A 22,652-nucleotide genomic window follows, 5' to 3' on the forward strand; every position below is an offset into this window, starting at 1 on the left:
TTTCCACACACACAAAAAGAAGAAGTCAAGGCTGTGGGCACAAACGCTCTTAGTCTCCCTCTCTTCCACCTCAAAATGTTATCTTTACCCATCCCTACCAGAGGTAAGAGGTGAGATCTCATTCATCTCTATAAATGCCTGGTGCTGAGAAGAAGGCTAGGGCTTAATCATTTTTACTGATGATTTTATCATCAATAAAATTCAAGAAGAATTAAATTATAAACTGACCTCCAGATTACAAATTGAGGGTATAGCCTAAAACACGAGGATTTCCGAAGAAAATGAATCCACCCATGAAACAAGAAGGAAACTTGCTGCAAGTTTCCTTGCACATTTTATTTTTATTTGAATGACTAAGATCAAAAGCCAATAACAATTTTGTTATTAGAATTTGGAAGAGAAAAAATAAAACATTGTTAGCTATGTGCTCTTGTGACACTGCTCAAGTTAAAAGAGGAAAACTAGAAACAAGGAGAATGGGCAGTGAAATTGGTCCTAATGTGAAAAGCGTGATCTACATGAACATGCTCCTTCCACTGTTTGCTCTGTTAGTTCCCTTCATAACGCTACCCGCTTTAGTCTAAGAACCTAGGAATCAACTCAGAATGAGCAAAGCACACCCTAGCATCCCAGAGATTCTATATGCAGACCAAATGGAGCCTTGTACTTGGTGTAGGTGGGCTGTGGGCGTTGGCATCAGTTAGAGCAGCGGTCCCCAATCCAGTACTGGTCCGTGGCCTGTTAGGAACTAGGCTGCACAGCGGGAGGTGAGCAGTGGGCAAGTGAGCAAAGCTTCATCTGTATTTATGGCTGCTCCCCAACACTCACATTACCGCCTGAGCTCCACCTCCTGTCAGATCAGCAGTGGCATTAGATTCTCATAAGAGTGCATATCTTATTGTGAACTAACTGTGCATGTGAGGGAACTAGGTGGCGTGCTCTTTACTAAATTCTAACTAATGTCTGATGATCTGAGGTGGAACAGTTTCATCTCAAAACCACCTCGCCCATCCTCCAGTCCATGGAAAAACTGTCTTCCATGAAACCAGTTCCCTGTTGCCAAAAAGGCTGGGGACCGCTGAGTTCCAGGGTTCCTTTTTCCTCCCCCCCTCGGAGTTCTTTGAATCTTTGTTCAGCTGGTAAAGAAGCTCTGGTGTGCTCCTAAATATCCAAGAGTTTAGCCTTAGAGTTCATCAACACTTCTGTGTTTAGTCCTAACTACTCAAATTCAGGCACTGCATTTTGAAATCTTTGCTTGCTCTCTACTTTCAGCATGCACATTTACATGAAGCGTTTTCAGCTGTTTTCTCCTATGGCTTTGTTTTCCATTTTCTCCATAGTTTTTCTCTTTTCTGTAGGAAAATATAAGCAAGTGGGGAAACGGTATGTAGTGGGTCGAGTCTGAATGGGCAGCCAAGGAATTCAAGTTTTTAAATCCAGTTTTCTTTTGTGTTACATAGTGAGTCATGGCACACCTAAGCCTCAGGTACATTTTCAACATCACATTCATGGAAAAAACATTGCACACGGTTTTGTTTGCACTTGTTTTGTCTCTAAAAGGTCGTGAGCCCTGAAGGCAGAAACTTTTCTGTTTTGCTTGAAGAGGGTAGTTATTGTTCAAGCATGATTGCATAATAACAATGATTGCACAGAAGTATAACCCAGCATTTCTATAAGAATTTCATTTCTATGTCTAGTTTGAGCTTCTGTCTGAGACTTGACATTTTTGGGTTCCTCAGTCCTCCAAGGGGGACAGGGCACTGCTAAGATGTCAACAGTAAAATATTCAGGCTCATGTGAGATTTTTGCTAAGTACCTCATAAGTTCAGGCAGAACCTTAAGGTTGTACTGAGCTCTACAAGGTAGGTCTTGGAAAGAAGCCGTTAGGGCAAAGGAGAGTTGGTTACTGTCACGACAGTTTCAGAAACTAGTGGCTTTCACTAAAGAGTAGGAAGAGGGAGTTAAGGGTGTGTGATGCTGGGTGGTGCTTGACTTTGGAGAGCTTCAAATAAACAGTTTGAACAAAATTTTAAGAGCAAGTGTTCTTTTTATTTTTGTCTTCATAGGAAGTGCTAAAACTAACACCAAACTGCAAAGCTACCAATTTATCCCTGGAATGATAATAACATCTATCTTTTATTTAGACCTACTATCTACTAGCCACATATGAATCATTCTATGTATTTCATTTAATATTTACAACAAATTTATAAGAAAGATGTTATAACCTCATCTTACAGATTTACTGAAACTCAGAGATTAGACAACAAGCTCAAAGTACCACAGCTGGGAAATGGTAGGTGGGATTTTAAACCAGGCTGGTCTGACCCCAAAATCTGTACTTTTCTACTGGCTACACATTATCGCAGGAAGCATGTTGGAGATGCATCAAGGACCCTGGAAGTTACTGCCAGTGGGAGGGAGGATGAAAGGCTTCAGTAAGGCAAGTTGCTGACAGCTGATAGCTGTCATCAACAAGGGTGATGACCTCAGGAGCCAATGCCAGAAGGTGCTTCTATAAGTCATTAGCAGGGACCACCATATGCTGATGCCCTCAGAGGTGCAGTGCCAGACTGGGAGTCTTACACCTGGGGGAAGGGGCTCCTGGCCTCCCTGCCACTCTGGTCCCAGTGCCCCTGGGCCTCTAGGATGAGAAAACAGACCCATGGCCTTTCAAGGTGTTCCTTCCTAAAAAGGACAAATATCAAGGCTTCTCTCTGAAACCTGATGAGGGCTTCAAGAAGAATTAAACTGTAACCTGACTTTCCGATTACAGATTGAAGGAGCAGTCCAAAACATGAGAATTTCCTAAGCAAAAACATCAACCCATAAAACAACAAGGAAACTTGCTGCAAACTTGGGTACTGATCACAGGAGGAGAAGATTAAAAGGCTTAGAAGAAGCAAGCCCTTGGCAAAATAGAAACGATGTGAGCAAAGAGAGGGAAAAAAAGAAAGAAAAAGAAGTGCTTGGAAATGATATGTAAGGATAAATATAAATTATGAGGCTGATAATATGGGAGAAAAAATTACCTGATTATCAAACTCCTGAAAAATAGAAGAATAATTTCTAGAGAGGAAATGTTCAGACCACCATGGGGATATTAAGTGAGACACCAAGAATGTTTCTTAAGGATGGACATAACCTGTTTAGTGGAGGGTACAACTCGAGGAAATGGGAGTACTTTTGATCAGTGCAGGACAGGGCCATTGGCTCAAATATTTAGCACAGGATAGGATTTCCCACAACACTTCACACCATGCTTAGAGAGCCTGATGAAGCCAGGGCACTGCTACCAATTCCCTAATGGAGGCTGCTCATTATTTTTCACTCCCACAACAAGTTCTACAAACATTTTAAGCAGTCAACAAACTTGTGTTTTAAACTCTGTTATGATCTTCTTCTTTAGCCAAAGCACCGTCTGAGGAAGCAGAGTGAGGCACACACAGAGCTCCATACCCCCTCGTGCTTGTTGGCTGAATGCGGCATTAACCCGACTTTCTGATGTGCTGGGCAACCGTCCACAGAAAAGACAAGACTTTTGCTTTTGTATTACTACATTATTTGTAATGACGATAGAGTTATACATTTTTAAATTAAAAATACTAAGACTGTAAAGTATCAGTATATTAAAGAGTAGCACTTAAAAAGTATTCCTTATTCTGGTTACTTCACACATTCACATTATTATCACAATCACAGGGGGAATGCCAAGAGTTGCCTCTATTCAAAAATATTAAAATTGTAGGAATTATTAAAGAAAGTCATGGCCATAGAAAGTATACAAATATAGATATATTGGTATTCCTGACACTGGAATGAACATTTAATTTAATCTTGCATGTAGCCTGGCTATATGATGACAGAAGAAATAAATAAAAAGAAATATAAAGCAGTGCATACGGAAGTGGAGGCAAGACACAAACGTGGAAATTCCCCTGATGACATCAAATTGTGTTATTGATCCCACATTCTTCTACAAAGGTGGGGTGTACAGACCCAGAACGGTGACAGGCCTGTGAGCTTACCTTCCTATGGCAAAACAGACCAAGCAAGGAGGGCCTGGCAGCTGTTACAATCTGTAACTGCTGTATGTATTAAAGGAACAGCCCAGAAACCAGAACACAGATAGAATGGGAAAGATTTCAACCTGAAAGAATCTTTTAAAGAGGAAAACAGTCTCCTCCGTTAGATCAAGTAACTGGAGCTTTCAGATACACTTGAGGTATCTTAGCAAGAAAAGAAGAGAACAACAATAAACAGTTGCTCAAGAGTAGCCAAAACTAAGGTGGAAATTAACATTGACCATAAAGTTGACCTTGGCAATGACCGTTTTTCCTAACCTCATCATCTCTTCTTACGCACTTTAGCCAGGTCAAGTATGCCTAACATAGCCCCTGCAGCACAAAAAGTGCTTAATAACTATTTATTGAATTGAAATAAAATGAATACAACCCTTTCCATGAAGCCAACATCAATGAGGCTGAATCACTAAATTCATTTGCCTCTTAGTTTCTTGGTTATCTCCACTATACTCCATCCCACTTCAGCTACAGAATCCCATTGTCACACCCTGTCCTTGTAATTGTCCATGAGTACACTACCTCTGAAATTCTCTTTCTGTGCCTCTTTCCTTCCCTGTTAGCTCTCTCACACTTGTCCAGTTGCTCAGCCTGCCATTTTCTCCTGGGAGGTCACTTGAACTTATCACTCACCAGCACTCACAACTGACCCAAATGCTCAAATGGTGAATCACTCCTGTAATCTGCTACTTCTCACCCTCCACTTAGGACACTGGAGATATACTTTACACAATCATTCGCATAAGACTTCAAAGATCATAACTCACACTTTTGCCTCAGAACATCAATCTTTCTTTGGTTTTGCTCTGCATTCTGTTCATCTCTCTGAAGTGGCTATCCTAAAACCTTTCCCAATCTATGCACACCTCCTAATCAGTTCTCAGCAAATGTCTTCATTATTTTGGTGGCAGAGGAAAGCATTTCTATCCACTCTGTAGTTGCCTGAGGGCAGAGCTGGGGGGATGGAATTTGATGCAAAGGACACAATATGATTGAAAAAATCTTAAATGTCAGCAACTCATTCTATATATTCATTTTTTACAATGTAGAAAGTAATGAGATGATTCAAAGAATCTACACTTGGTGACATCTTATTCTACTTAACTTGAGCTATACAGGGTGGGATGAGACATAGAGAACCTAAGACCAAGTGACTGAGTATAGTGATAAGACCAAAAGAATTCCCTAGAACTTAGAACAAAGAAAATGTTTCAGAATTTGAGGCAAGAAAATCTTAGGGGAAATGTGTATTTCCCTTCAGTGACTGAAAGAATGAGATCTTTGACAAAACTGTGCCTACATGCTGATCTCTCTTCACCAGCACCTACCCTGAAAACAGATTCAGTTCAGAAAGGGCTTTTTGTGAAAGACACCAAGTATTGGCAAACAAAAATCTGTATGGTTTTGGAGGCTTCAAATAGCCAATTACCTAAACAATAACTCTGGCTGAAAGAAACTTTTTTTTTTTTTTTTTTTTTTTTTTTGCTTGATTCCCCTGTGCTGGGTCAAACAGTGTCTCCTGAAAATTCATGTTTACCTTGAACCTCAGAAGGGGACCTTATTCAAGAATAGGGTTTTTGCGGATGTAATTGGTTGAGAGGAGATCATACTGGATTAGGGTGGGATCTAAATCCAATGACTTGTGTCTTTATGAGAGAGAGGAGAGGGAGATTCAAACACAGATACGCACAGAGACAGGATGGAGGCATGAAGATGGAGGCAGAGGTTGGAGTGTTGCTGCCACAAGCCAAGGAATGCCAGAAGCTACCAGAAGCTGGAAGAGGCAAGGAAGGGGAGCTTTTGGAAGGAAGTTGGCCCTGCCTATATCTTGATTTCAGACTCCTGATCTCCAGAGCTGTGAGAGAATAAATTTCTGCTGTTTCAAGCTATCCAGCTTGCAGTCATTTATTATAGCAGCCCTAGGAAATTCATACATTCTCAATTTTCTACCACAAACTAACAATTTGGAGATTTGTACATTTATACCTAGGTCATGGTTGTCCCTGTCATTGTTTGTGACATGAACTCATCACAAATACACATTTCTCATGCATTACTGAAGTTAAATAGGTTTTTTTAAAATTATAGCTCAATATATGTGTGTCATGCTTTAGTTATTAATTTTGGGGGTAAAGCTGGAGAAAGAATCTTTCTTGTCTTGTCTGATTATACTCAGCAAAATGTGAGAAACACAGAGGTTACTAGCGCCCCTTTGAACAATTTTCCTGTACTCATTCTTCCAACTCTACCCATTTAACCTGTGGCTCCTTGCCTGTTAAAACATGACTGGACAAGTGGAACATAGCTCTTCAAAAACAACTTGCAACTCAATAAATTCAAAACTAAAACAAAAGGAGAGAGGTGATGGGTGTAATCTGTAATGAGCTGGAAATTTTGTAAATTCCCATCACTTTTCTTCCTGCCTGTTCTTGTTCTTGGCACCCAGCTTTATATACCCACCTGAGGCACAAGTTGCTGCCCACATAAAAGCCCGTAATCCATCTCTGAAAAAAGTTATCCAAAGGTCAGCTAGCTCCTAAAGTGATGCCGCCTATGGGAACATTTCAGCCAGAACTAACTGTGTAGATGGGTGAGCATATGATCATGCCGACATGCTCATGTGACAATGGGAGCACAGAGGTATCTGTCCCTCTCTCTCCGTGTCTCCTGCCATATCCTCATCCCTAACAGGAAGGGCTCTTTTAGCATGACAATATATCCGAGGTATGAGAGGCAACCAAAATTAACAAGGGAATGGCATCTTTGCACCACAGACACTCCACTCTGAAGAAGGTAAGTGTGCAACGCAAATCCTGACTTGCTGATGTGCTGTCAGGGGGCCACAGTCAAAGGGCCACAGCATGAATGGACCTGTTAGCTAAAGCACACGAGGTGATGGCAAGAAGAGATGAAGTGGGAAAGAGATGAAGAAAAAGAAGGAAAAAGAGAAGAAATGAGGGCGAGGAGGCTTCTGGGAAATAACTCACCCCTTACTTCAATCCCGAATTCTCACGTGTCTACCATCTTCAAACACAACCTTGCCCTACCAGCCACAATTGATCAGTTCAGGGAAGGGTGCCCAGCCTATCTTGGAACTTTTCTAACGATGAAAAAGAATTCAACCCCCTCCAAAAACTGAGTATGTGTTGTGAGGCTCAGCAACCTCCAGGGATGATGTTTCTGAGGACATGAAAGAAGCCAGCATTCAGTGAGATACCATCAAGCAAGCACACAGAGAGGTACCAGAGACAAGATAAGACAGGTTTGGCAGAGTTCGAACACTTCACTGAAGCCATTCCTGAAACCAGTTGCATCTCTGCCAACTGTGGTTTATTCACTCAAGTTTTCCTCTTGATAAATGAGTCAATACGTTCCTTTCTTTTTCTGAAACTAGTTCAGCTTGGGTTTCTATTACTTGCAAATAAAAGTCCTGATTAACAATCTAACACAAATAAGTATAAATCATCAGTTCATCAATATGTATGTGCGATCATGTATGGCTACCTGACATATTTTTCTTCCATTGGAACATTGCCACATAAAATACTTTGCTTTTGTTTTACTCTTCCAGTTTATTTGCTATTCTTAATTGGACTGGTGTAAGTTAAAGTTACTTCAGTAAATGCCCTTGAAGAGTGATATGTTGGGAGAGAATCACTTCCTCTACCCTACATACTAATGTCTTTCTCCCCTGCTTACTGATTTCTGAATTTCCACCTAGACACTTAGGATTAAAGCTGTTTGACTTGATGAATATGCAAGTGCCCTTGGAAAGAGGTAACATGTTATGATTTACAGCCATTATTTTTAAATATGAGCGAATTAGGTCCTCTGGCCAAACACTTCAATAATATAAAAACAAACAAAACAGAACATTACTTTTAAGACAGTTTATAACACAGCACGCTTAGTGTATATATTGTTGTTTGAATTTTTAATAGATTACTCATGAACTCTAAGGTACCTTCTGACCCTATATTAGCATATATATTAATTTTCAATTACTTGAGATATTCAATACATCAGAGATCACTTAGAACTTTATGAAATTTTGAAATTAACATATCTATGGCCAGCAAGAAGTAGTCAATTTTAAATTAATACATATATGGCCAGTAAGAAGTAGTAGCGTCCTGGAGGTCCCGTCTTGGCTGTACGACTAATCAGCTGTGGGACATGCCATAAGTAAGTCACGTGATAATAGCTCTGCTTCCCATCCAGCTCTAGTCTACGTACAGACTAGATGAATATATACATTCATGTAATCGTCAAAACAACCTTACGTGTTTAGGTAAAAGAATTACTCCACATTTCACAGATACAGAAAATAAAGCACATATAAGTTAAGAAACTTGCCCAAGTGTCACAGCCCAGATTTGATTTCAGCGGTCTGGATCGAGAATGTGCTCCTAACCACCACATGATATACTCGTATCTTTATTACCAGGATCACAGATGGGACAGCATCAGTGATCTACTAAGAACACTTCAGACCCCTGGAGCCTTTTCCGTGAACCCACTACCCAGGTTCTGTTCTAAGTTTCTCATTTCTAATCACTTGCATCTGCAACTTTCCTCAGAGGACTATCTTGCAGAGAGCTAGTGCCACAAAATATACATTCCGCTGGGGTAGGTGAAAGGTATGGGGATGGGGATGTCCCGCAACCTTGCCCATATGGGACATGTTCTCCATGGGTTTGGGTTGAGGCTGGAACTGCAACAGAATCACACTCTTGCTCAGCTTCTTCTTCCCTAGCCTTACTCTCCCTACCAGCCAACCCCCGACCCAGTGTTTTCTCCTGGCACTTCCTTAGTAAATCAATTGTACACAAATCCATGTCTCAAGGGGCTACATTTCAAATAAGACAAGCAGCATAATGGTGGAATATTTTTCTGGAACACATTTTATTGGGTTTGATTCATGATTTATTATTTTCTGTCTCCATTCCTTTGTTGTTTAACTTCTCAGTTCCTTTAGGAGTAAATTAGTGATAATGAGGCTTACTTATAAGACTATTTAAGCATTCAATGGCTGGTCCATGTGAAGCAACAGATACCTTGTAGGTTCTCAAACAATAGTACTAGTATTACTATCTTAAGTTGGATCCTGAGTTTTTAAATGCAATTTTAACATTTTACCCTCACAGACAACAAGTAAATCTATACGAGTAATCCATTCTCAAGTTCCAATATTTCAAAATCTAATTTTAAGGCTTATATGTCACAAATATTCAGGCAAAAATATTTCCATAAATATTAATGTTATTGCAAACTATGTAATCATGAAATATATATTGGTGTGTGCTATCTCAATATATTAAGGATTTGATTTTCTAATTTTAATGCATAAGACTTAGCTATATTTTCTCTACAGAGATCTTTTTCTGAAATACGGCATCCCTCTTTTCTCAAAGGAAACTTATCTACATTCGCTCATGTATGTTTATAGTTTTAAGTATAAATTTTCCTTATCACTTTGATTTAAAAGTGTTCTCTTTCAAGAGATCTTTCTATGAATGAATGAATATTCAACCTCCGCCTCCCAGGTTCAAGTAATTCTCCTGGCTCAGCCTGCCGAGGAGCACGCACCACCACACCTGGCTAAATTTTGTATTCACCGTGTTGGCCAGGCTGGTCTCAAACTGGCTGGTCTTGAACTCCTGACCTTGTGATCTGCCCGCCTCAGCTTCTCAAAGTGCTGGGATTAGAGGTGTGAGCCACCGCACCTGGCCAAAGCTACAGCTCTTGAAATATCATGAACCTCTAGGCTAAGGGATTTGCTTCAAATAAATCCAAGCAACATTCAGTTGAAATAAAAATGGGTTTGATGATGTTAATAACTGTCAATGACAATTATTTTCTTCAATCACCCTTTATTTGTTTCTTCCCCTTTTCAGACAAGCAATGAAGGCTGAGGTGACTACTCAAATCTGGATTAACCCATTTCTTGTTTGCCCTGAGAAACGAGTACTGGCAGCAAGCTACATTTTTTTTTTTTTTCTAAACGAGAAATGGGTTAAGGTAGAAATTTTGTTAATTCAGCTATCTGGAAAAATATACATATAAAACAAAGCATTCCCAAAATAGCTAATAGCTAAGCCTGGTTCTATAATGTGCTTGAAAAACAATGTTTTTAAGAGAACAATGAGTATTTAGAACATACTAAAACAACCAGACTCATCTTGTTTCCCATTTCTCATCTTCAAAATGTCCTTTAAGTTGCTTTATAGTCACAGCTATTATCCTAATCCACATCTCTCATTAATCCTATAGGAATTATATCAGTAGTCATCTACTTATCTTCTTGGATGTTGCTATTGGTATGTGTCCCCCAAAAATTCTTATGTTGAAATTTAATCATCAATGTGATAGTATTAAGAGATAGGGTCTTTAAGAGGTGATTACATGGATGGGATTAGGGCTGTTATGAAAGGGTTTGAGAGACTGAGTTCATTCTCGTGCCCATCTACTTTCTACCATGTGAGGACACAGCAACAAGGTGCCATCTTGGAATCAGACAATAGCCTTCACCAGACAGCAGACACCAATGACAGTGCCTTGACTTTGAACTTCCCAGCCTCCAGAACTGTAAGAAATACATTTCTGTTCTTTATACATTACCCAGTGTAAAGTATTTTGTTATAACAACACAGACTAAGACAGACATTTAGTAACTTGCCTTTTGGAGAACACTCTATATCCCAAGCAGATGATCTTCCCAAATCAGCACTTTTCACCTTGTTAATCTGACCAATCATATTCAATGGCACCACACTGCCCATCCTATAGCTGATAAAGGCAACACTTCTTTTTCTGACATTCAGGGCCCACTGTCATTAGCTGCATGTCACCCCATGGTCCCATATGCATGAATTCCAGTCATAGAAATCCCTTCCTTTTATGCACTATGTTCATTCTTACACTCATGATTTCATTCATGCTGTTCTCCTTATCCAATAAGTCCCCCTTATGCAACTTTGCTTATTTAAATTCTATTCATTTTTGAAAGCTCAAGTTTTGTTTTCCCTGGATGCTTATTTGATTATTTTGACTCTCATTTGTCCTGTCTCTCTGAACTTCTTTCAGGAGGCAGTACTAATGTGGTAGCTTAAAGTCAAAGACTTGGTTTGGAATCCAAGGTCTGCCCCTTACTAGCTGTGTGACCTGAGGCAAATTACTTAACCTTACTGAAACTCAGTTTCTTTAGTTATAATATAGAAATACAAATCAACTTTTTTTTTCTTTGAGATGGCGTCTTGCTCTGTTGCCCAAGCTGGAGTGCAGTGGTGTGATCTCGGCTCACTGCAACCTCTGCCTCCAAGATTCAAGCGATTCTCCTGCCTCAACCTCTCAAGTAGCTGGGATTACAGGCATGTGCCACAACACCAAGCTAATTTTGTATTTTTAGTAGAGACGGAGTTTCACCATGTTGACCAGGCTGGGCTCAAACTCCTGACCTTGTGATCTGCCTCATCCTCCCAAAGTGTCAGGATTACAGGCGTGAGCCACCATGCCTGGCCCAAATCAACTTTTAATCTATTATAAAAATGAAAGCAGAAATGTGTCTAGCACATAATTTGTTGTAAACATTAGTTTAAAACTATACTAAGTTCTGTACAATTTATCACATACATAACTTTTTTACTGAATGCAATTATTTCATACGTGAATATTTTTCTCCTTAGTTGGAGTAACAACTCATGGTTTTACTACTTGCTGCCAATTCATTACATGGGGCTGACTTTTTCAAAGCCTTTGTTATTTGTGTATGAGTGTTTGTGTGTGTGTAATTAAGAAAACATAACATGAACATTAGATCTTGCCATTCTTTGACATGCTATTGCTTACATCTCTATAACTATGAGCTGTTTTTAAATGATACATGAATTGATTTTTAGTTTAACCCGTATTTCAAATTCCAGCATTTCATAGAGTCAAATGTACATGCAGTTCATATAGAGTAGATATATATGATTTTGCTTTTTCATGCTGCAGAAAAAATGATCCAGCGAACTTTTCCAATAGTTTTCTGAGGGTTTTGTTTGTTTGTTTTGGTCAATACATGTGCTTCAACTCAGCAATACATCAAAGGGGTGAGTATATCTGAATTTCTTCCAGACCTATGCAGCATAGATAGATGCACATGGACCAACATGTTTTATGGAAGAGGAAAAACTGCAGAAATGGGCAATATACAGGAACATAACTCCACATCACAGAACGACAAGGGAGACAGAACTATGCAGTAAACAAATGCATGAATACTACAACTTTATTTTATGTGACCCATCCTCCTATCCTGGGGAAGTAAAGATTAACAGAAGAAATTGAAAGCAACATTAAACTAAGGAAAGATAAGTAAACATTAAAGTACGAAAACAACGGAGAAATTATTTGCAACACATCAAACAAAAGGTTTAATTCCCTTCATATAAAAAAATTCTGATAAAACAAGTCAAAAAACAAAATTGTGAAAATGGGCAAAGTACATGAATCAAAAGTTCATGGAAGGCTGGGCACAGTGGCGGCTCATGCCTGTAATCCCGGCACTTTGGGAGGCTTAGGCGGGCGGATCACCTGAGGTCGGGAGTTCAAGACCAGCCTGGCTAACATGGTAAAACCCCATTTCTACTAAAAATACAAGAATTAGCTGGGCATGGTGGTGCACACCTGTAATGCCAACTACTCAGGAGGCTGAGGCAGGAGAATCACTTGAACCCAGGAGGCGGAAGTTGCAGTGAGCCGAGATCACACCACTGCACTTCAGCCTGGTCAACAGAGTGAGACTCTGTATTAAAAGAAAAAGAAAAAGAAAAACAAAAGTTCATGGAAAAGAGATCTACATGGTTACAGAGAAAAAGGTGTTAAATAAATATATTGAATTAAATATACTGAAATGAAACAACAATGACATACCTATCAGTTTGGCAATATTCTTCCATTAGATTGGCAACATTTAAGAAGTCTGTTAATAGGCAATTTGAATAGAAAGAATATAATAGCATAGAACAGGAAAAAATTTAATATTGCTAATTAAATTATATTAAATTCAGATATTCATACTATAACGTGTTTTTGAGAATTTCTGTGTCTACATTTATGAGGAATAATGGTCTGTAGAGTTCTTTTTTGTGATGATTTTGTCTGGCTATATTATCTGCTTAATGCTGGCCTCATAAAATAAATTGGTAAGTTTTTCTTCCTCTTCTAAAAAAAAAGAATAGAAAAGAAAAGAATTCAGTACAGTGCAGGGTACATATAAAGCATTTATCCTATTAATTCTCAAAATGTTAGTTCTCATAATCCCCATCCCTTATGTGTCTATAATATTTCCTTGAAAATTACACTCATATTGTATTCGTGGTAAGCTATCATACTTAATTAGATAATAGTCTCCAAAGACCTTTGAAAATATTTACTTCCCTATTACTGAGTCAATGCAACATAATTTATCTCCTCTTTTTTAATGTAAAATTTGTATTAAGAGTAATAATTGACTAGGAAGGATTTCAAGCTGGGTTTCTAGAACAACAGATATTTCTTCTGTAAACCCAATTATGTCCTCTGAGTTTTTAGGCCTTTAAAATAACTAAAAGAGTCTCTTTTTTTTAATCTAAATCTGCTATCAAGATTGACAGACCAAATAACAGATGTCAGTACACGTGGCTTTACCTCTGACCAGTCACATCTCCTGATGGGGGGATCCCAGCAAAGATACCAAGACCCTTCCTTGGTTCTATATCAAACTGTTTCTCTGGATTATATTTTACTTTTTTGGTCTCCTTTGAAGTTATAGCTGTGGGTCTGTTTTTTTGTTATTGTGTTGTTGTTGGGGGGGGATTTTTTTTAATGATTTCAAGGCCTAATAATTCTATCCAAGAAAGGGCAGAACTTAATTACTAACACATGATTCTCATGATAAAATGCCAGAGCCCAAATTAGAAGAAAGAAAAAAACTTAGTTTTTTGCTTAGTCAAATATAACTTACATATAAAAATAACCAATTTAAATATGCATGTCCTTAAACTAAATTCCTTTAAAAAAAAGTTTTCGTATCCTGAAACTTCTAGTACCTGTGTTTATATGTAATTTGTCATAATTTTGGCAATTTTAAATAAAGTATATTATTTTAGCACTTATTCATCATAATTTAAGGATTTTATTTAATGAAGAAATGTAATAAATTGCCCACCTTTTTTTTTCTAGGAGTAGGGAAATAACATCAACGACATTTTTTTATTTCTCTGAGCATAGTCTAAAGGCTAAATCTAATTGTGGGCAATACAAATTAATAATATTGCTTCATGCAGAATTCTATGTTGCTTTTTATCCAAAGGTCTAGAATTCACTGGTCTTTTACATGTCTGCAAAGTAAGTTCTGTTCTATCTGGTAATGAAAGTAGGAGAAATTGATGATAAGTGGTCTCTAAGATACAAAATAAATTTGCTTTAGAACTGATAATAAGTCCAGGTCTTTAAATCATATTTTTTTGCCCTTTCCATGAACTATCTACAAGTAGCACAGAAGAGCTGTTTTTTGATTAACCAGATGCATAATCCACAGTGTCACTCATTCAAAATGCATTTGTCCCAGGAACAAAATAAATTTTTTGAACATCATTTACAACTCCCCATTATTAGCTTGTGTCTAGATTTGAGTCACTCATCCAACAAGCATTTACTAAACACTATAATAAACTGTACCCAAGGCTGCAGATCTAAGGCACAATTGAATCAGTTGTCAAGGAGCTAAAGTTTTATGGTCAGGTAAAAGATAAATTCCACTAAAAAAGGTGCTAATATATCAATAATAGCAATCATTTGTGAGTATTTACATGTACCAAGGACATTACACAAGTTATCACATTTAGTCTTTATACAACACTGAGACTGGTATTACTGTCTTCATTTTGCAACCAAGAAAATTGAGGCACAATTAAGTAAACGGAAGACATTAACACATATTCTTAGTGGCAGGCTTGGATTTGTACCCTGGTCCAACTGGTTTAAGTCTCATTCTCCAGGTGACTGATTATCTACCTTTATTATCTGTACAGGATACAGTGGAGATACAAGAGAAGGAGCTATGGTCAGAAAAGGAGTTAAAATAAGGTTCAAAATAATTTTGTCCTTTAATTTTGTAGGACTGTTTCAAAATGTCATTTGGGCTGGGTGTAGTGGCTCACACCTGTAATCCCAGCACTTTGGGAGGCCAAGGCAGGCCGATCACCTGAGGTCAGGAGTTAGAGACCAGCCTGGCCAACATAGTGAAACCCTGTCTCTACTAAAAATGCAAAAATTAGCCAGGTGTGTTGGCAGGTGCCTGTAATCCCAGCTACCTGAGAGGCTGAGGCAGGAGAATCGCTTGAACTCGGAAGGTGGAGGTTGTAGTCAGCCAGGATCATACCACTGCGCTCCAGCCTATGCGACAGAGTGCAACCCTGTCTCAAAAAAAAAAAAAAAAAAAAAAAAAAAAAAAAAAAAAATTGATTTATTTTATGGAGTGTTGCCCTCTCTAATTGGAAAAGGGACAACAAAAAAATTTAAAAGACTATGCTTAACTTCTCGCAGAATTTGTGGTGAACCATCGCTACAATGAAGAAATAGTCTTTTATAAGTCATGAAAGTTAAACAAATAAATGAATAGGAGTAGACAACTTTTTTAGTTCTCACTCTTCTCTCTCTTTTTTTCTCTTATTCTCCAGTTGTTTGAACATGAGGCCCCCATTTAAAAAGTTCTCATTTATAGAACAGTCCTATGTAAAAGAGAAAACAAACTAAACTAAGGCTATGGCTGTGTTAAGTAAACACTGGCCTTCATGTCTGTAGGTGAATCTCCATCCTAGGTAGACTCCCTGACTCCAGGAAGTCTGTTTATCTTAGTAAAGAGGTTCACACTGAACTTACTTTTTCAAAGCTCCTAAATCTCCTGTTGCTTTCCAGATACTGTATAAAAAAGTCTTCTCTTATAAATGTAGGTTTCTTGAGAGGAAGGCAACTGTCTTATTAATCTTTGGGTTTATTTGATTGTTTGCATTTTGTTTAATTTGCAAAGATAATAGAAAAAATAGTGTAACACCATTCATATAACAACCACCCAGGATTCTGTCATTTTTACTTTGCTATTTATCTTCCCCCCTACTGAATCCAGTACATTTCAGTGTTCCCACTGGGTACGCAAATGTTGTAGTGACCTGCCAAACTCAAAGATCAAGGTAGGTCCCAAGGACAAACTCAGGGGTCATTAGTCTTAAAAAGTCTGATGTGTTTTTTCCCTAAACTTGTCAGCATCTCTTTTAAGTTAAGCCTAAAATAACTTTTGCAATTAATACTTTTTATCAGAGTTTAAATATTGTCAGGTATGCAGCCATAAAAACTACATTAAAATGGATGTATGTATGAAGAAAACAAAAAACATGGGTGATTTATTCCATATTGGATTAAAACCACACTTAATCTAAATGTCAAAATTCACAACCTGCATAAGTTTTCAAAGAAAAATTTACAGTTTCAGGAATGTGGCCAATCTCTTTTCTTGGCAAACAAAGGAAGAAATCTAACAAAAGATCATAAAAATCAAGTTATGATAATGGTTCCAAAAAAGACTGCATCGTCTTCACTCCCTGCTAAACCAGCATTTCTTTTTGGATTTTTACTAAAGTCCTAACCCCTAACATCAAAGAAGCTGCCAAGTCTTTCATCTTCTACCTCCACAGTAACCCTTGTGTGTATTCTCTCCTTATTTATTTTTATTTTATTTTATTTTTTATTTTTCCAAGGCTTACAGGGGTGCAGGTAGCATTTGGTTACATGAGTAAGTTCTTTAGTGGTGACTAGTGAGATTTTGGTGGACCCATCACCTGAGCAGTATACGCTGCAACCTATTTGTAGTCTTTTATCCCTTGCCCACCTCCCACCCTTTCCCCCAAGTCCCCAAAGTCTATTGTATCATTCTCATGCCTTTGTGTCCTCATAACTTAGCTCCCACTTATCAGTGAGAACATACGATATTTGGTCTTCCATTCCTGAGTTACTTCACTTAGAATAATAGTCTCCAGTCTCTTTCAGGTCGCTACAAATACTGATAATTCATTCCTGTTTGTGGCTTAGTAGTATAACATCATATGTATAGGTATATTCCATCATATATATATTCCATCATATATACAGTCCATCATATATATATATATATTCCATCATACACACACACACACACACACACACACGCACACACACATACACACACCACAGTTTCTTTATCTACTCCTTGATTGATGGGCATTTGTATTGGATCCATGATTTTGCAATGGTGAAATGTGCTGCTATAAACATGTGTGGGCAAGTATCTTTTTGGTATAATGACTTACTTTCCTCTGGGTAGATACCCAGTAGTGAAATTGCCAGATCAAATGGTAGTCTACTTTTAGTTCTTTAAGGAATCTCCACACTGTTTTCCATAGTGGCTTTACTAGTTTACATTCCCACCAGCAGTGTAGAAGTGTTCCCTGATCACCACAACCTCCTGTTTTTTTTTTATTTTTTGATTATGGCCATTCTTGCAGGAGTAAGGCAGTATCACATTGTGGTTTTGATTTGTATTTCCCTGATCATTAGTGATGCTGAGCATTTATTTCAAATGCTTGTTGGCTATTTGTATATCTTCTTTTGAGAATTGTCTATTCACGTCCTTAGCCCACTTTTTGATGGGATTGTTTGTTTGTTTTCTTACTGATTTGTTTCAGTTTGTTGTAGATTCTGGATATTAGTCCTTTGTCAGACATACAGATTGTGAAAATTTTCCTCCACTCTGTGGGTTGTCTGTTTACTCTGCTGACTGTTCCTTTTGAGGTGCAAAAGCTCTTTAGTTTAATTAGGTCCCAACTATTTATCTTTATTTTTATTGCATTTGCTTTTGGGTTCTTGGTCATGAAATCCTTGCCTAAGCCAATGCCTAGAAAAGTTTTTCCAATGTTATCTTTTAGAATTTTTATAGTTTCAGGTCTTAGATTTAAGTACTTAATCCATCTTGAATTAATTTTTGTATAAGGTGAGAGATGAGGATCCAGTTTCATTCTCCTACAAGTGGCTAGCCTATTATCTCAGCACCATTTGTTGAAAAGGGTGTCCTTTCCCCACTTTATGTTTTTGTTTGCTTTGTCGAAGATCAGTTGGCTGTAAGTATTTAGGTTTATTTCCGGGTTCTCTATTCTGTTCCATTGGTCTATGTGCCTATTTTTATACCAGTACCATGGTGTTTTGGTGACTATGGCCTTATAGTTTGAAATCAAGTAGTGTGATGCCTCCAGATTTGTTCTTTTTGCTTAGTCTTATTTTGGCTATGCAGGCTCTTTTTTGGCTCCATATGAATTTTAGAATTGTTTTTTCTAATTCTGTGAAGAATGAATGATGGTGGTATTTTGATGGGGACTGAATTGAATTTGTAGATGGCTTTTGACAGTACAGTCATTTTCACAATATTGATTCTACCCATCCACGAGCATGGGATGTGTTTCCATTTGTTTGTGTCATCTATGACTTCTTTCAGCAGTGTTTTGTTGTTTTCCTTGTAGAGGTCTTTGGCCTCTTTGGTTGGTATATTTCTAAGTTTTTGTTTGTTTGTTTGTTTGTTTGTTTGTTTTGCAGTTATCGTAAAAGGGGTTGAATTCTTGATTTCATTCTCTGCTTGGTCACTGTTGATGTATAGAAGAGCTACTGATTTGTGTACATTAATCTTGTATCCAGAAACATTGTTGAATTCTTTCATCAGTTCTAGGAGCTTTCTGGAGGAGTCTTTGGGGTTTTCAAGGTAAATGATATCATCAGCAAACAGTGACAGTTTGACTTTCTCTTAACTGGTTTGGATGCCCTTTATTTCTTTCTCTTGTCTGATTGTTCTGGCTCGTACTTCCAGTACTATGTTGAAGAGGAGTGGTGAGATTGGGCATCCTTGTCTTGTTCCAGTTCTCAGAGGGAATACTTGCAACTTTTCCCCATTCATTGTTACGCTAGTTGTGGGTTTGTCATAGATGGCTTTTATTATATTGAGGTATGCTCCTTGCATGCCAATTTTGCTAAGAGTTTTAATCATAAAAATATGCCAGATTTTGTCAGATGCCTTTTCTGCATCTATTGAGATGATCAGGTAATTTTTGTTTTTAATTCTGTTTATTTGCTCTATCACATTTATTGACTTGCCTATGTTTAACCATTCTTGCATCCCTGGTATGAAACCCACTTGATCATGGTGGATTATCTTTTTGATATGTTGTTGGATTTGGTTAGCTAGCATTTTGTTAGGGATTTTAGCATCTAAGTTCATCAGGGACATCAGTCAGTAGTTTTCTCTTTTGGTTATGCCCTTTCCTGATTTTGGTATTAGGGTGACGCTGGTTTCGGTATTAGGGTGATGTTGGTTTCATAGAATGAATTAGGGAGGGTTCCCTCTTTCTCTATCTTGTGGAATAGTGTCAAAAAGATTGGTACCAATTCTTCTTTGAACGTCTGGTAGATTTCTGCTGTGAATCCATCTGGCCTCAGACTTTTTTATTGTTGGTAATTTTTAAATTACCATTTCAATCTCGCTGCTTGCAATTGGTCTGTTCAAGGTATCTAATTTTTCCTGATTTAAGCTAGGAGAGTTGTATTTTTCCAGAAATTTATCCATCTCTTCTAGGTTTTCTAGTTTATGTGTATAAAGGTGTTCATAGTAGCCCCAAATGATCTTTTGTGTTTCGGTTATCAGTTGTAATATCTCCCACTTTGTTTCTTAATGAGGTTATTTGGATTTTCTCTCTTCTTTTCTAGGTTAATCTTGATAATGGTCTATCAACTTAATTTATCTTTTCAAAGAATCAGCTTTTTGTTTCATTTATCTTTTGTATTTTGTTTGTTTGTTTGTTTCAATTTCTTTTAGTTCAGCTCTGATCCAGGTTATTTCCTTTCTTCTGCTAGGTTTGGGTTTGGTTTGTTCTTATTTCTCTAGTTCCTTGAAGTGTGACCCTAGAATGTCAGTTTGTGCTCTTTCAGTCCTTTTGAGGTAGGTATTTAGGGCTATGAACTTTCCTCTTAACAGCACCTTTGCTGTATCCCATAGATTTTGATAGGCTGTGCCATTATTGTCGCTCAGTTCAAAGAATTTTTTAATTTCTATTTTGATTTCATTTTTGACCCAATGCTCATTCAGGAGCAGGTTATTTAATTTCCATGTATTTGCATAGTTTGGAAGGTTCCGCTGAGAGTTGATTTCTAGTTTTATTCCACCGTGGTCTGAGAAAGTGCTTGATATAAATTCAATTTTCTTAAATTTATTGAGACCTGTTTTATGGCCTATCACATGTCCTATCTTGGAGAAGGTTCCATGCACTGTTGAAAAGAATGTGCATTCTGCAGTTGTTGGATGAAATGTTGTGTATATATTTGTTAAGTCCATTTGTTCCATGGTATAGTTTTAATCCATTGTTTCTTTGTTGACTTTCTGTCTTGATGGCCTGTCTAGTGCTGTCAGTGGAGTATTGAAGTCCCTCATTATTATTGTGTTGTTGTCTATCTCATTTCTTAGTTCTATTAGTAATTGTTTTATAATTTTGAGAGCTCCAATTGTTTTATAATTTTGAGTGCATATATGTTTAGGATTGTGATATTTTCCTGTTGGACAAGGCCTTTTACCATTATTTAATATCCCTCTTTTTCTCTTTTAACTGCTGTTGCTTTACAGTCTGTTTTGTCTGATGTAAGAATAGCTACCCCTGCTTGGTTTTGATGTCCATTTGCATGAAATGCCCTTTTCCACCCCTTTACTTTAACTTTATGTGAGTTCTTATGTGTTAGGTGAGTCTCCTGAAGGCAGCAGATAGTTGATTGGTAAGTTCTTATCCATTCTGCAGTTCTACATCTTTTAAGTGGAGCACTTAGGCGATTTACATTCAATGTAGTATTGAGATGTAAGGTATCATTGCATTCATTGTGCTATTTTTGCCTATGTACCTTGGATTTTCTGATTTTTGTTTTTGCTTTTTAAATTGTATTTTTGTTTTACAGGTCCTATGTGATTTATGCTTTAAAGAGGTTCTGTTTTGATGTGTTTCTGGATTTGTTTCAAGATTTAGAGTTCCTTTTAGCAGCTCTTGTGGTGCTTCCTTGATAGTGGTGAATTCTCTCAGCATTTGTTTGTCTAAAAAAAGACTATATCTTTCCTTCATGTATGATGCTTAGTTTTGCTGGATATAAAATTCTTGGCTGATAATTGCTTTGTTTGAGGATTCTGAAGATAAGGCCCCAATCCCGTCTAGCTTGTAGGGTTTCTGCTGAGAAATCTGCTGTTAATCTCATAGGTTTTCCTTTATAAGTTAACTGGTGCTTTTGTCTCACAGGTCTGAAGCTTCTTTTCTTCATCTTAACTTTAGATAACCTGATGATGATGTGCCTAGGTGATTATCTTTCTATGATGAAAGATAATCTTTGTGCTTCTTGTATTTGGATGTCGATGTCCCTAGCTAGGTCAAGGAAGTTTTCCTTGATTATCTCCCCAAATATATTTCCAAACTTTTAGATTCCTTTTCTTCCTCAGGAACACCTCTTCCTTATTATTAGATTTGGTCATTTACCATAATTCCAGACTTCTTGGAGGTCTTGTTCATATTTTCATATTCTTTTCTCTTTGTCTTTGTTGGATTGGGTTAATTTGAAGACCTTGTCTTCGAGCTCTAAATTTCTTTCTTCTACTTGTTCAATTCTATAGCTGAGATTTTCCAGAGTATTTTGCATTTCTATAAGAGTGTCCAAGGTTTCCTGAAGCTTTTATTGTTTTTTCTTTAAGCAATCTATTTTCTTAAATATTTCTCCCTTCACTTCTTGTATTGTTTTTTGGATTTCCTTGCCTTGCTCTGGTGCCTCCCTGATTAGCTTAATAAGTAACCTCCTGAATTCTTCTTCAGGTTAACCAGGGATTTCTTCTTGGTTTGGATCGATTGCTGGTGAGCTAGTGTGATTTCTGGGGGGTGTTAAAGAGCCTTGTTTTGTCATATTACCAGAGTTGGTTTTCTGGTTCCTTCTCATTTGGGTGGGCTCTGGCAGAGGAAAAGTCTAGGGGTGAAGCCTATTGTTCAGATTATTTTGTCCCAGGGGATGTTCCCTTAATATAATACTCTCCCCTTTTTTCTATGGATGTGGCTTCCTGTGAGATAAGCTGCAGTGATTGTTATCTCTCTCCTGGGTGTAGCCACCCAGCAAGTCTACCAGGCTCCAGGCTGGTACTGGGTGGAGTTTGTCTGCACAGAGTCCTGTGATGTGAACTGTCTGTGGGTCTCTCAGCCATTGATACCAGCACCTGTTCCAGTGGAGGTGGCAGGGGGGTGAAATGGGCTCTGTGAGGGTTCTTACCATTGGCGATTTAATGTTCTATTTTTGTGCTGGTTGGCCTCCTGCCGGGAGGTGGCACTTCCCAGAGAGCATCAGCTGTGGTAGTATGAAGAGGAACCGGTGGTGGGTGGGGCCCTAGAACTCCCAAGAGAATATAGCCTTTGTCTTTAGTTACCAGGGTGGATAGGGAAGGTCCATGAGGTGGGGGCAGGG

At 38.0% G+C, this 22,652-nt stretch overlaps 1 protein-coding gene across 1 annotated transcript in view; it reads right to left on the reverse strand.

Moving 5' to 3' along the window:
• Window positions 1-22,652, reverse strand: part of MOXD1 (monooxygenase DBH like 1) — a 108,072-nt gene that overhangs the window by 33,385 nt on the left and 52,035 nt on the right. The window lies entirely within an intron of this gene.

The sequence above is a fragment of the Theropithecus gelada genome, chromosome 4 (genome assembly GCF_003255815.1).
Source record: "Theropithecus gelada isolate Dixy chromosome 4, Tgel_1.0, whole genome shotgun sequence".
Taxonomy (NCBI): domain Eukaryota; kingdom Metazoa; phylum Chordata; class Mammalia; order Primates; family Cercopithecidae; genus Theropithecus; species Theropithecus gelada.